Genomic DNA, 14,666 nt, shown 5'->3' with positions numbered 1-14,666 from the left:
GGGCTGGATTTGAACCCGCCACCTTGGGTGTACATGGCTGGCGCCTTAGCCACTTGAGCCACAGGCGCTGAGCCACCTTCGTCAACTTTTATAAGAATATCTATGAAAAACCCTCCACTGGGTGTCGCCTGTGGCTCAGTGAGCAGGGCACGGGCCCCATATACCATGGGTGGAGGGTTCGAACCTGACCCCAGCCAAAAACTGCAAAAAAAAAAAGAAAGAAAAAGAAAAACCCTCCACTAGCCTAATACTTAATGGTGAAAGACTGAACGCCTTATGAGGAAGATAGGGATGTCCACTCTTACCATTTCTGTTCAACATTATACTAGAAGTTCTAGCCAGGGCAATTAGGCAAGGGGGAAGAAAGGCATCCAGGTGGGAAGGAATGAAGTAAAACTACTTCTATTAATGGATAACCTCGTCTTATGTATACAAACCCATAAATAATTCACACACCAACAAAACCCTATTAGAATTCACACCTGATTTCAGCAAAGTTGCAGCATCAATACACAAAAACCAATTATATGTCTCTATGCTAGCAATCAGCACTCCAAAAAGGAAATTAAGAAAACAATTCACTTCCATTCATAATAGCATCAAAAAGAAAAAAGTTATTAGGAATCAATTTAAGGAAGTGTAATATTTGCACAATGAAAACTACAAAATGCTGAAAGAAAACCTAAATAAATGAAAAGTCAACGTGTATTCTTGGGTCAGAAGACTAAATGGTGAGATGCAACTCTCCAAGTTGATCCACAGCTTCCATACCGTCTCTATCAAAACTTGGACTGGGATGGGAGATGTAGCTCATGCCTTTAATCTCAGAACTTTGGGAGGCTGAGACGGAGGATCACTTGAGGCCAGGAGTTTGAGACCAGCCTGGGCAACATAAAGAAACCCCTTCTCTACCAAAAATTTAAAAACTAGCCAGGCATTGTGGCATACACCTGTAGTCCTAGCTTGAGCTCAGGAGTTTGAGGCTGTAGGGAGCTATGATCACACCACTGTACTCCACCCTGTACAACAGAGCAAGACCCTGTCTCTGCAAAAAAGAAACTGAAAGACAACCCACAGAATGGGAGAAAATATTTGTCAAAATATTTGCAAATTATATATTTGACAAATATCCAAAATATATATAAAGTATAGATATCTATAAGGACCTCTTACACTCAACAACAAAAAGACAAACAACCTAACTTAAAAAAATGAACAAAGCATTTGAAATGACATTTCTCCAAAGAACACGTGCAAATGGCCAAGGAACACTTGAAAAGATGCTCAACACCATTAGCCATCAAGGAAATGAAAATCAAACCTATAGGCTTGGCATCCGTACTCAGTGGTTAGGGTGCTGGCCACAGACACTGAGGCAGTGGGTTCAAACCCAGCCCGGGCCTGCTAAACAACAATGACAACTGCAACAACAACAACAAAAAATAGCTGAGTGTTGTGGTGGGTGCCTATAGTCTCAGTTACGTGGGAGGCTGAGGCAAGAGAATCACTTAAGCCCAAGAGTTTGAGGTTGCTGTGAGCTGTGACACCAGGGCACTCTACCAAGGGCAACACAGTGAGACTCTGTCTCAAAAAAAGAAAAGAAAAAAGAAAATCAAAACTACAACAAGACAACCCTTTACACATGTTAGAATGACTATAGTTAAAAAAGCAAACAATAACAAGTGTTGGTGAGGATGTAGGGAAATGGGAACCCTCACACATGGCTGGCAGGAATGTATAATGGTTCAGCGGCTATAGAAAACAGTTTGGCAGTTCCTCAAAAAGTTAAACACGGAATTACCACAGGACCCAGCAATTCAACTCTCAGGTATATATCCAAAAAGAATTGAAATAGATGTTCAAACAAAAACTTGTATGTGAATGTTTGCCGTGGCACTATTCAAAAAAGCTAAAAGGCAGAAACAAATAACTCACGTCCATCAACTGTCGAATGGATACACAAAACGTAACATATCCATACAATGAAATATTATTCAGCCATAAAAAGCTAGGAAGTATTCATACATGGATGAACTCTGATGACATTATACTAAGTGAAAGAAGCCGGACAAAAAGGGCCACACATGAAATGCAATGTACAGACAGTCACATATAAAGTGTATGATTCTATTTATATGAAATGTCCAGAATGGGCAAATCCATAGAGAGATTATACTCGTGTTTGCCAGAGGCCAAATGCAGCGTGAGTACGTAGTGGGTAGAAGGCTTCTTTGGGGGTAATGAATATGTTCTGAAATGAGACAGAGATGATGGTTATACAGCCTTGATGCTAAAAATCACCTGAAAGTGGCTACAATGGTGATTTTTATGGTTAACGAATTTTATCTCAATTTCTTCTTTGTCTTGATGTAAAAGAAATACAGAAGAAATGGCAGGTCAAGATTTTTTTTGCTGGTGGAATCAGTTTCCCCAACCATAAAAGGAATCGAATTCTTACCTCCCTGCCATGCTGTTAACCCTGTCAGGACTCTGATGACCCACAGCTGTCCTTTTCTAAGACTGTAAGCTTCGTGAGGGCAGACACGGCATAGATCCGAGAAGTCTACCTCAAGGCCAAGAAAATACCGTAAAATAGTGAGGTCTGGTAAGGTAGAGAAGCCACGGAGACAGTTATCAATTGACCTTGGAAGGAAATGAGACAATCTGAACCTATTGGGGGGTGGGGTGGGGGTTAAGGCCCGGTCCTCTTTATTTTAACAGGCATTCCGGGTACTTCTGACCCAAATCTAGTGGTCTCTCTCTTTGAGTTGCAATGTGCACAGAAAAAAGACAAACTCCCCAAACAACCCAACCTCCCTCCGAACCCATGATAGCACAGAAAAACAATCTGGATCCCCCCTTCTTCCTCCCTTCGTACAAAATTCTAAGGCATCAATCAGAACTGAAAAAAGAAAACAGCCCAGGTCAGGTGCAACGAATGCCAAGGTTACTGAATCAATCATGTTGATTTGGGGAATCCATTCACTCAGAACACTGGGGGCTGTTAGAAGAAGGAGACATTTCCATGGAGGTCTCGGGCAGCCGTTCAGGGGTTGTGATGACAGTGCTTGGAATGCTCACTTCAGAGCAAGTAGGAAAAAAACAACAGCCGTGACTGTACTTTATCACCTGACATGTCACCCTTTCCTCGGGCGTGGCTTAGCCCCGCTCTTAGATTCTCAGACACTTAACCCATCTTTTTCCTTCACCACAGTGCAAATACACATTGGGGTGTGGGCCACAGAGTGATGGAAATCTCCCATCTGCTCAGGTCTCTTTGGGCCTCAGCCTGTGACCAGGCAGGGTCTGTACCTGGGGTGGGTCGTGTAGCCTCTTCAGTTCTCCAAGCATTCACATCCGTGGGTCTTTGCTGGTCATTGCCCCAGTCCATTCCTCTCCGGAGAGGAATCCTTCCAGGTCCCCAGGCTGGATGACCCCTTCTCCCTGCATCCTGGGGATCTATCTCCTGTCTTTTCCTTCCACCCAGCTGTGGAGGCTTTCAGGGCAAAGGATCTCTGAGTTGACGGCCTTCATTTAAATGGATAAACCCTTGAGAGTGTGTTTCCGCCTCTGCGAAATAATGGAGTTAGACAAGATCATTGATGTGATCTGAGTACAACCTACGGACCAATTTGGCCTCCATGATATTTCTTTTATTAAAGAAAGCATTTTTTAATTGGGGACGTTTCTATTAAAACCTTAAGTTCTGCCTTCTCTTGAAAACTCAGGTAATTTGACAGCATGTAGCCCACCTGACAGACCAAGGCACTACCCCCCCGGGGGAACAGGCTGTGGAAGACGGGAGCCCTTGGTTAGATGCCTTTTCCAGCTCCAAATTTAAAGCCCTACCACCCCATAATTCTAATTTCTCTTCCTCCTCCTTTATCAAGACATACCTTTTTTTTTTTAATCTCAGTGCAAACCAATTCACTGATAGACTCAACTTTGCTTATTTGTATCAGGGATTTTGGGTTTTGTTTGAGTATTCTTTCTTTTAATCTTCCTTATATTTTAAAGCAGTTAGCCACAAGCCTCCTCCCTGCTTAGAGCCTAAACAATTAATCACCTGATCTGATTTAATCATCTCAGAAACAATTACTGTCAGCCTTCTAAAAATCCCTTTTAGGTTATACGGAGCACCCTCCTCTTTCTCAGCAATGAATTGGGAACAGCTAACTCCAATTTCAAAAGCACATTGCCAAGGTGATCCAGCTGAATGTGGACCTTTCACACACATACATCAAATGCTTGAGCAAATTCTACCTCCATAGAACCATTTAAGCAATTTCAAATACATTTCCGTTGCATAATTAGGCAAGGACTTCGGTCATAAAACGCTGCTGCAAACTTAAGTGAAATCACCACAGATTATTATTTGTAAGAAAAATGTCCAGTTGCAAGGTAGACCCGTCATCAGCTCCTCAATGGATTTCCATCTTGCCATTTCCCCCCAGCTGGTTGGCTCCAATCAGTCCACGCTCGGGTGGCTAGAAAGACCACAGAGAACAAGCACCCGGCCCGAAGAGGAAACTCAATAGGCTCGTAATGCTGAGGATTCTGAGCTTGAAAGCAGAAGTCATTATGTTTCGGTATATTAGGGAAAAGGGACCATTATTTCCTTCGGGAACCTGCTTCTCCTTCTATATCCCCCACTGACGGAGTTTAGAGCAGCGGTCCTCATCCCTGGCTGCGCATTAGAAACACACGGGGGGAGCTTTTAAAAAGATGCCAGTGTCGGACACTACTGTGGACCGATTCAATCAGACTTTCAGAGAGGGGAGGCGGCTGCCACCTGAACTTGTAAGTGCTCAGGCGATTGCAATGTGTGGCCTGGCGAGGGTTATTGGAATGAAGTCTTTTCCCAAGTATGATCCCTGAATCAACAGCATCAGTATCACTGGGAACTTGTTAGAAATACGAATTCTTGGGCCCCTGACCCTAGGCCTACTGAATCTGAACCTATTGGGGGTGGGAGGGAAGAGTTAAGGACTGGTACTCTGTATTTTAATGGGCATTTCGGGTGCTTCTGACACAGGTGAGAACCTCTGGGGTCATGGATTCCATCAGGCTTGGGTTTTTGTTTTTTGTTTTTTTTTTTTTTTTTTTTGAGACGGAGCCTCAAGCTCTCCCCCTGGGTAGAGTGCCATGGCATCACGCTCACAGCAACCTCCAACTCCTGGGCTCAAGCGAGTCTCCTGCCTCAGCCTCCCAAGTAGCTGGGACTATAGGTGCCCGCCACAATGCCTGGCCATTTTTTGGTTGCAGCCATCATTGTTGTTTGGTGGGCCTGGGCTGGGGATTCGAACCCGCCACCTTAGGTGTTTGTGGCTGGTGCCTTAGCTGCTTGAGCCACAGGCGCCGAGCCTCAGGCTTGGGTTTTCACCCCCATCCACCACTTGCTGGCTCTGTGACATGAGGCAAGTGCTTTCCCAGCTGAGCCTCAGTTTTCACATGTCTAAAATTGGGACAATGAGGATTTTGATACAACAGGCATAGGGCACTTAGTGCACCATCCGACACAGAATTGGCACTGGATTCTATGCTGGCCACCAGCAGCCCAGTGTCCATTCTGGAAGCTGTCCTGCATCTCACTTCCCATCATACGATCATTGACCCAGTCTGTCCAGGCCACGCCCTTCACATCTCTTCCCTTCTTCTCCCCCAGAGTCTATGCCTTCATCAGCCCTTGTTGAGTGAGGTCCAGTTTCTGCACAAAGAGCTGAGAATAGGTACATGATGACAGAAGATGAGATGAATGGGAGCTCAGAAGCCCCCCCACCCCCAGGACTTGAGTCCACGGGATTGCCAGAGGCAAAGCCTCTTCTGAGGAAGAACACAGCCCTGCTGGTCAACTGTGCCGGTTTGGGGGGAGGGGTTGTCTTTTGGTTGTTTGTTTTTTTGAGACAAACTTTTACTCTGTCACCCAGGGTAGGAGGCAGTGGCATCATCATAGCTCACAGCAACCTCAAACTCCTGGGTTCAAGTAATCCTCCTGCCTCCCGAGGAACTGGGACTACAGGTGCCCACCACAATGCCCAGCTAGTTTTCTATGCTGGCATTTTTTTCTCCTAGGATTTCGTGCTAGGTGAAGGGGAGGAAAGCCTTTAGACAGTAGGTTTGCTGTCCCTGTGGCAGAGTGAGTCCTGAAGCTTCCTGTGTTATTTGCTGGAGCTCAAGGCATCCTGGAAACCTAATGAAAATGTCCCCGATCTATCCTCCGGCTAATACCACCCAGAAAGTGAGAGCGCCACAGCCAGGAGCCTCCGTTCTCTAATGAGCAGGATCAGTGATTCAGGAGGCAGCACTTTCTTGCCCATTGTGAGAAAGGAGCTCTGTGGGTGACTGTTCCCAATGGTGCCCTTGGGCCATTGTCACATAGTTCGAATATGGAAGAAAAAGGGGATTAGAATCCAAATGTTTGGGGGCACATGGATGTGGCTTCATTCTAGCCCCATGGCCTGCTCTCTTTCTCCTGCTCCCAGGCACCCCACTGCCCTCAGAGTCTGCCTGGCTCAGGTGTCCCCCAGACCACCCTCATCACCTCCTGCCCCGCTTTGCTCAGAAGTCACCTTCTCGCTGACCCTACCATGACCCTCGAGTCCCCACATGCACACACACCCACATACACTCTCTGTCTCCCTCAGTCACCGTGCTGGCCTTTTGTTTATCTGTCTTACTTACTCTCTGAGTCGCACCAGAAGTCCCTGGATGGATGGTTGAACACAGGCTGCTGGGCCCAGCCCCAGGATCTGCTTCTAGCAAGTTCTTCATTATGCCGCCCATCCAGGGACCTCATGTCAACAGCCACTGTGCTAGCACAGCACACACCCCACTAGGATGTAAGCCCCAGGAGGACAGGGACCTTTGTTGTGTCCACTGAGGCATCCCAAGAGCCTAGAAGAGTATCAGCCCCAGAGTCAACGCTCAATAAATATACTTTTTTTTTTTTGAGTGAAATGCATAGTAATGGAGAATTTGGTCGTGGGAGTCAGACAGACCTGGTGCAAATGCAAAATCCACCATTTCCTAGCTGTGACCTTGGGCAGGTTTTATAAGCCTCTGAAGCCTTAGTTTCCTCTTTTGTAAAGTGGGCACAGTCATGACCAGCTACCCGACTTGTGGGGCCCAGTGCAAAATGGAAATGTGGAACTCCTTATTCAAAAATGATGACAAATCAGGCTTGGCGCCCGTAGCTCAGTGGGTGGGGTGCCAGCCACATACACCTAGGGTGGTGGATTCGAACCCAGCCGGGGCCTGCTAAACAACAATTGACAACAGCAACAACAACAAAAAATAGCCAAGCATTGTGATGGGTGCCTGTAGTCCCAGCTACTTGGGAGGCTGAGGCAAGAGAATCGCTTAAGCCCGAGAGTTTGAGGTTGCTGTGACCTATGACACCATAGCACTCGACTGAGGGTAAGCAAGTAAGACTTTTTCTCAAATGTGCATGATGCAATCGTACATTTCAAAACTATTAAGAAATGAGTATAATTGTGATGGATGTGTCACTTGGTTCAATGTAAACATTCCACATTGTATATCGAAGTAGTACCCTGAACCCCATAAATGCATCAATGTACAAAGTTATGATTTAATAAAAAATAATTATTAAAAAAAGGACTCTGTCTCAAAAAGAGAGAGAGAGAGAGAGAATTCCTCCTACAACTTTAAACGTATGTTCCATCCTCTGATGTGCTGCTATGAGAGTGGTAAATGGTACAACCACTTCAGAAAACTGTTGACAGTACCTTTAAAGCTGAATATATGCACACCCTACCCAAGAGAAATAAGTGCGTATGTCCAAATAAAAGCATATACAGAGATGTTCATAGCACTTTATTCATAATAACTTTTTTTTTTTTGAAACAGAGTGTCACTTTGTCACCCTGGGTAGAATGTCGTGGCATCGTAGCTCACAGCAATCTCAAACTCTTGGGCTCAAACAATCCTCTTTCCTCAGCCTCCAAAGTAGCTGAGACTACAGGCCACTTGCCACAACACCCAGCTATTTTTTCAGAGACAGGGTCTTACTCTTGCTCAGACGGGTCTTGAATTCATGAGCTCAAGCAATCCACCCGCCTCGGCCTCCCAGAGTGCTGAGATTCCAGGCATGAGCCACCGCACCCGGCCTATTCATAATAACCTTAAACTGGAGAGAACGCAGATGGCCATCTAGGCCAGAGATGGTAAACATAGTGTGGCATTTTCATACAACGAAGTGCTGAGGAAAATAAAAGAATAGATCACTGTCGCATGGAAAAACTTGGATGATTCCATAGACATTATGTTAGGAGAAAGAAATCAGACACAAAAGAACAGACACTGTATTATTCCATTTATTTGAAATTCAAGAACAGGCAAAACCAAGCAATGGTGATAGATGTCATTACCATAGTTACCTCTCAGGGGGATACTGACTTTAAAACGGGGCAAGAAAACTTTCTGGGCATGAATATCTTGATCTAGGTGGTGGTCAGTGTACCTTGCACATACTTTGTGTGTGTTATACCTCAATAAAAATGAAAAAAAAAATTCATATTCCTTTACCAGATTCTACTGTTCACATGAGCTACGAACAAGTAAATTAACTGTCTTGGGAAAAGTGTATTTATCTTGCATGAGATTGGCTTTTGTGCTAATGGCCTTAATTTTAAGCATGTACATATTTGAAACACACTACAATTTTCACAGTCTGTTTTGACATTTCTTTATTGTTTAATAAGCCAAAGCTTAAAGAAAGGGCAACAGTCTGGTCCTCTCTGAACCTCGAGGAGGCCCATTATGGTCACGGCCACAGGACGCGTAGCAATGGTGGGAGACCAGACGGCTGTGTTCTCAAGACTCCCAAGGTACAGCCAAGGGGTGGGGTGGCCCTGAAGATGGGTTCAGGGTGCCCAGTCCTGGCATGAGCCTTCCTGCCCAGGAGCAGCCTACAGTGGCTCAAGCTTTCTAAAAGGACCAGGCTGTGCTTGTCCCTGTCATAGGTGTCAGGGTGTCACAGGCACATTGTCACAAAGCACATTGCCTGGGCCAAGGAGGATTTGTCCATTTGTGAGAACACAGCTTTGGAAAAGAGGCCCAGGAACTGGAAAACAGCCGGGGTAGTCAGGGCCAGTTCCCTGATGGGCATCTGGCCCCTGCAGTCAGTCAGTCACACAGGGCCCCACCTGGAGAGGAGCCCCACGCCTGGTTAATACTCGGCTCTCGCCATCCTAAAATCCCTAACCATTGTGGAAAAGAGGCCCTGCACTTTCATCAGCCCCTACAGTGCGATGGCCAGCCTCAGAAGCAGCAGTGTGGTGCTAATGGCCTTGTGTCTGGAGTCAGGGTTCTGTTCCCAGCTCCACCCCTCCCTAGCTGGGGTGTCTTGGCCAAGCTGTCCAACCCCCATGCCTCAATTCCTTATCTGTAAAGCAGGTGGCCCGCAATACCCTCCTGAAAGGTGTTAAGAGAATCAAACCAGACTGCAGCTCCTGGCCTGGCACATTGTAAGTGCTCAATGAAGTTCAGTGATGAGCGCTAAGATGACGGAGGGCGGATTACAGAGACAGAATTCTTGCCTAGACTTGCCGCAGAAATGCCTTTTCTAAAGGCAGGAGGCAAAGAAAGAAGCTTTAGGATTAACTCTTCCAAAATAGCAAATGTTCTCTCTTCAGCATCAGGTCGAACGCCAGCTGCCTTATTGCCCCCCAGGAGACATGTGTCCTCATCAAGTCACAAAAGCCTGGTTTCAACCCACAAAGGGAACAAAAAAAAAAAAAAAAAAGCCTGAACTGCTGAAAAACCCAATCGCATCAGGTACACGTTATCCAGTCCATCTTTGATTTGGGAGTTCACTGAAGCATGGCCGAAGTGTGGTTATCTCGGGTCCTATATGTCTCTTCTGTAAATAGACTTTGGTTAAAAAAAAAAATTGACTGACTTGGAAAAATGGAAAGAAACACAAGCAGCAGAGAGAAGATATTTTTCTCTGTACCCCTCCCTATAAGAAGGACAGGTAAGAGAACCCCCAGGATGCTGGTGGCTCCCCCATTAATTAACCTCTGCTAGCCTCAGTTGCTGCCCTTATAAGTGAGAGGTGTGCAGCGGTGATCAGGAATATGAATGTTGGAGTCAGACTCCCAGGGTGTCTTTTGGGGGGGGGGGTGTCTTTTTATTTATTTATTTGCAGTTTTTGGCCGGGGCTGGGTTTAAATCTGCCACCTCTGGCATATGGGGCCAGTGCCCTACTCCTCCGAGCCACAGGCGCCACCCCCGGGGATGTCTTAACACTCCCACTTGCCAGCTGTGTGGCCTGGGACACACACTAGGCCTCTCTGTTCTCTGCTTCTTCTTCTATAAACAGGGGTGGTGATGGTGCCTCCCTCCTGCCGTGGTTGGGAGGACCAAGCAAGATAAGCCATGTGAGGGCCAGGCGAGGTGGCTCACATCTGTAATCCCAGCACTCTGGGAGGCCAAGGTGGGTGGATTACTTGAGATCAGCAGTTTGAGACTAGCCTGAGCAAGAGCGAGACCCCATCCCTAAAAATTAGCCCAGTGTTGTGGTGGGTGCCTATAGTCCTAGCTACTCGGGAGGCTGAGACAAGAGGCTCACTTGAGCCCAGGAGTTTGAGGTTGCTGTGAGTTATGATGGCGTGGCACTGTACCTGGGGTAAGAGAGTAAGATTCTGCCTCAAAAGAAAAAAAAAAAGATAACATATGTGACGTGCATAGGATGGTGCTGGCACATATTAAGCGCTCAATAAATGTTAGCTACATATCCTGGGCCTAGAGCATCCAGCCATAGCCCTGGAGAACAATGGGAGAAGTCACAGCAACAGCTATCGTTACTGATCGTTACTGTTATTTAGACTCCCCTAGACCTTGGTCGTGTGCCTCAGATTCTTTCTGGGGAAACCTCCAGAAGTTAGGAAGCACCAGTGACTGGTTAAGGCCTAGGGACAACCTGAACTTAACTGAGATCTTTTTAACCATCCGGACTTTGAGAACCGTGTCCATAGCCCTCAGATTCATTTTCATACCAGAGCAGAAGAGAACCTTAGAGGTCAGCAAGTCCACATTCCTCATTTATAGACGAAGAACTGAGGCTCAGAGAAGGCAAGTGACCTGCCTAAGGTCACACAGCAGAATAGGGGCTAAGCTGGGGAGACAGCTGAGGGTTCATAACTTTGCACAGCTCTGTCCTGCTCGTTCCCTCCTACGGCTCACTCTGTCAGAGCCTCTGGCTCTTCACATAGTCCTCCCACCTCTCTGTCTCCTGGGCGGGCTTTCTTCCAGGTCAGGAGCTCATCTAATTCTTGGCCACATCCTGCTGGAGACGCATTTTTCTTACTGAATCAGGCCACCATTAGGTCCTGAAAGCCCCATAAGTCTTCTATGGATGAGCAGATCCCTTAATCTATTATTCCAGGGTCCTATTTATATATATTTATCCATATGGCTATATAAATAGGGCTTTGAGACATATATGTGGCAGGTTATTGCTGTAGCATGGCTGTTCTCCCCAAGAGGAAAACAAAAATGATGTATGGCGCAGGCTCTTTTCCATGCAGAAAGCTCCCATCTGATTTATTAAGAGTTAGGTTGCAGCCACATGCTCTGAAGCAGCGAATCTATTGCAAAGTTGTCTAAGAACAGGATACTCTCAGCTCCAGACGCCAAAAAGGCAAGTCTAGGGAGTGGCAGGAGCTCAAAGAATCTTAGAGCAGTCACCCATTGGGCACTTGCCACATCCTCGTGTATTAACTAGGATCCCTTTGGTTGCAAGTTTAAGCAAAAGCAGGAAGCTGGCCGGGTGCAGTGGTTCAGGCCTGTAATCCTAGCACTCTGGGAGACTGAGGAGGGTGGATTGCCTGAGCTCAGGAGTTTGAGACCAGCCTGAGCAAGTGCGAGACTCATCTCTACAAATAGCCAGGCGTTGTGGCCGGTGCCTGTAGTGCCAGCTACTGGGGAGACTGAGGCAAGAGGATTGCTTGAGCCCCTGAGTTTGAAGTTGCTGTGAGCTATGACACCACAGGACACTACTCAGGGCGACAGAGTGAGACAGTCAAAAAACAGAAGGAAGGAAGAGAGGGAGGGAGGGAGGGAGGGAGGGAGGGAGGGAGGAAGGAAGGAAGGAAGGAAGGAAGGAGAAAAAGAAAACAAAAGAGAGAAGCTGTTGTAAGGATACTGGGTGTCTTGGGAGCTCAAGGAGAGGAAGGAGCTCAAAAAGGTTAAGCCTGGAGCAGTGAACACCAAGCGCGTGTCTCTCCACCTCCCCCTCACTTCTCTGCTTCTCTCCCAGCCTTGGCCCCGTTCTTCATCCCGTTCTTCATTCTCCCTCAGGATTCATTCTCCTTAGGGAACAAAACATGGCAGCCAACAGTTCCCAAGTCTCGTCTCTGACAGCTTCCACGGGGACTTTACTCATTCTCTGGTCCCAAGGGCATGAAATGAAACTCAGGTCCCCTGCTTGGCTCAAGGATCAGGGCAAGGTCACTGCAGGCCAGAGCAGCTGCTGCAGGAACATATGAGGAGCAGTTCCCAGATAATGCAGAGGGATTTTGTGTGGCATCAGGCAAAACACCCAGAATGTTTCTCCTCTTACTGTGCGCACGTGGAAAAGGCACTCAACCTCTCTGGGCTTCAGCATTCTTAATTGTACAATTAGGATAACAGTGTGCTCCACAAAGGCAGCAGTTTTTGACTGTCCCCTACCCCCTGCCACTGATACATCCCCCACACCTAATCAACCCCTGGAACATGGTCATGTTCACTGAATAATCTATTGAATAAATAAGTGAATAATTCCCTTGTAAGAGTGTAGGGAGGATTAACTGAGATAATAAAAAGGACTAACATTTAGAGAACACTTTTGTGCCAGAACTGTTTGAAGTCACGTGTACACTCAGCACAGCGCCCCTGTGTGTGCACACACAGGAGAAGACCAGACTCACCGCAGGTCATTAGCTAGTAAATGACAAAAGCAGGTTCAAGTCCAGGACTTTCTGAAACAACTGTGCTCCCCTCCCCTCACGGACATTCTTTAGTCCAGCAGTTTCCAACCCTGGGCTGTGACTCTGCGGGATGGGAAGATGGGGGTATAAATAAACATGGGGTGTGAGCTATGCATACATGTGTAGATAAACCAAGTAAATACATTGGTCAAGGGTATCCTCACGGCCATTTCAAATGCATTGCATATTATACTGTTTAATGAAATACAAGTTAACAATGTAAGTTATTACTGAATTCATCGTAGCCTGTGATCATGTTGTTATTTTCTTGATCAAGAAATACTACAAGTGCTTCTGCTATTATGGGTGACGTTTGTGAAATTTTAATTTTTGGGTAACGACACTCAAATTATGGACCTCATGTCAATATCACGTGGTAAGCGAGTAAGGGCGGACTCAGGGCGAGAACTCAGGTCCTAGAACCATCAGGGTTACTGTTATAAACCAGATGGATGCAGGAAGCTGTCCTCATCCACTCCGACAGGGCCAAGCACGGCTGAGGATGCAGAGCCGTGGGAAGCCATGCTCTGCTTCGGAGGGGAATGTAATTCTTTAATTCTTACAAGCTCTTGGAGAACAATTTGGCAATTTATAGCGAAGTGGAGGGTATGCACGCCCCATGAGCCAGCAACTGTACTGTTAGGATTATGCCCAGACAAGCAAACAAGGAGATCTGTTCAAGATTGTTCACTGGAGCTTTAAAAGTGGCAAGATTAGGCCAGGCGCAGTGACTCACGCCTGCAATCCTAGAGCGCTGGGAGGCCGAGGAGAGCAGATTGCTGGAGCTCAGGAGCTCGAGACCAGCCTGAGCAAGAGCAAGGCCCCATCTCTAATAAAAATAGAAGACTAGCCAGGCGTTCTGAGCACTTATAGTACTAGCTACTCAGGAGACTGAGGGAGTTGCTGTGAGCTATGATGCCACAGCGCTCTACCCAGGGTGACAAAGTTAGAGTCTGTCTCAAATTAAAAAAAAAGAGAGAGAGAGAGATGGCAATACATCATCGAGAGAACAGATAGACGGAAACATGTGATGGCTTCTACCCAGCAATTAAGAGTGCCCAGAGCTACATCCATCCATAGGAATAAACTCATGGCTGGAAAGGTGACCATCTGGGCTAGTTCCTGACGTGTGAGAACTAAGTCCCTTCCCCTTTCCCGGCCTCAGTTTCTTTATCTGAAAAATAGAACCTTGTAAATCAGACCAGTGATTTTCTTTTCTTTCTTTCTTTCTTTCTTTTTTTTTTTTTTTAGAGACAGAGTCTCACTTTGTTGCCCTTGGTAGAGTGCTGTAGTGTCACAGCTCACAGCAATCTCCAGCTCTTGGGCCCAGGCGATTCTCTTGCCTCAGCTTCCCATGTAGCTGGAACTACAGGAGCCTGCCACAACGCCCAGCTATTTTTTGTTGCAGTTTGGCCGGGGCTGGGCCTGAACCCACCATCCTTGGTATACGGGGCTGGCGCCCCACTCACTGAGGCACAGGCACCGCCCCAGACCAGTGATTTTCAAAATGTATTTGGCAAAGCCCTGGAGATACTTCACATGCTCTGTAAATGTTTGATCCAAACATCGTCTTTCAAAAATATTTTAAATTATTGAAAACCAACTCGAACCCTGCAGTTGTATGGAATATCCTGCCACAGCCCAGCACTGCACAGATGTGGGACGTGTCCT

The 14,666-nt window shown here is 46.6% G+C and overlaps 1 long non-coding RNA gene across 1 annotated transcript in view; it reads right to left on the bottom strand.

Moving 5' to 3' along the window:
* Window positions 1-2,076, bottom strand: part of LOC111727097 — a 20,066-nt gene extending 17,990 nt beyond the window's left edge. The window contains exon 1 of the long non-coding RNA XR_002774728.1: window positions 2,026-2,076. This is a non-coding gene — a long non-coding RNA (uncharacterized LOC111727097). The remainder of the gene's footprint in view (window positions 1-2,025) is intronic.
* Between the last annotated feature and the right edge of the window lie 12,590 nt (window positions 2,077-14,666).

Source organism: Otolemur garnettii, unplaced genomic scaffold, assembly GCF_000181295.1.
Source record: "Otolemur garnettii isolate 467f Iridium unplaced genomic scaffold, OtoGar3 scaffold00094, whole genome shotgun sequence".
Classification (NCBI taxonomy): Eukaryota; Metazoa; Chordata; class Mammalia; order Primates; family Galagidae; genus Otolemur; species Otolemur garnettii.
Note: the sequence above shows the minus strand (reverse complement) of the source record. Positions and strands in the feature narration are given on the sequence as shown.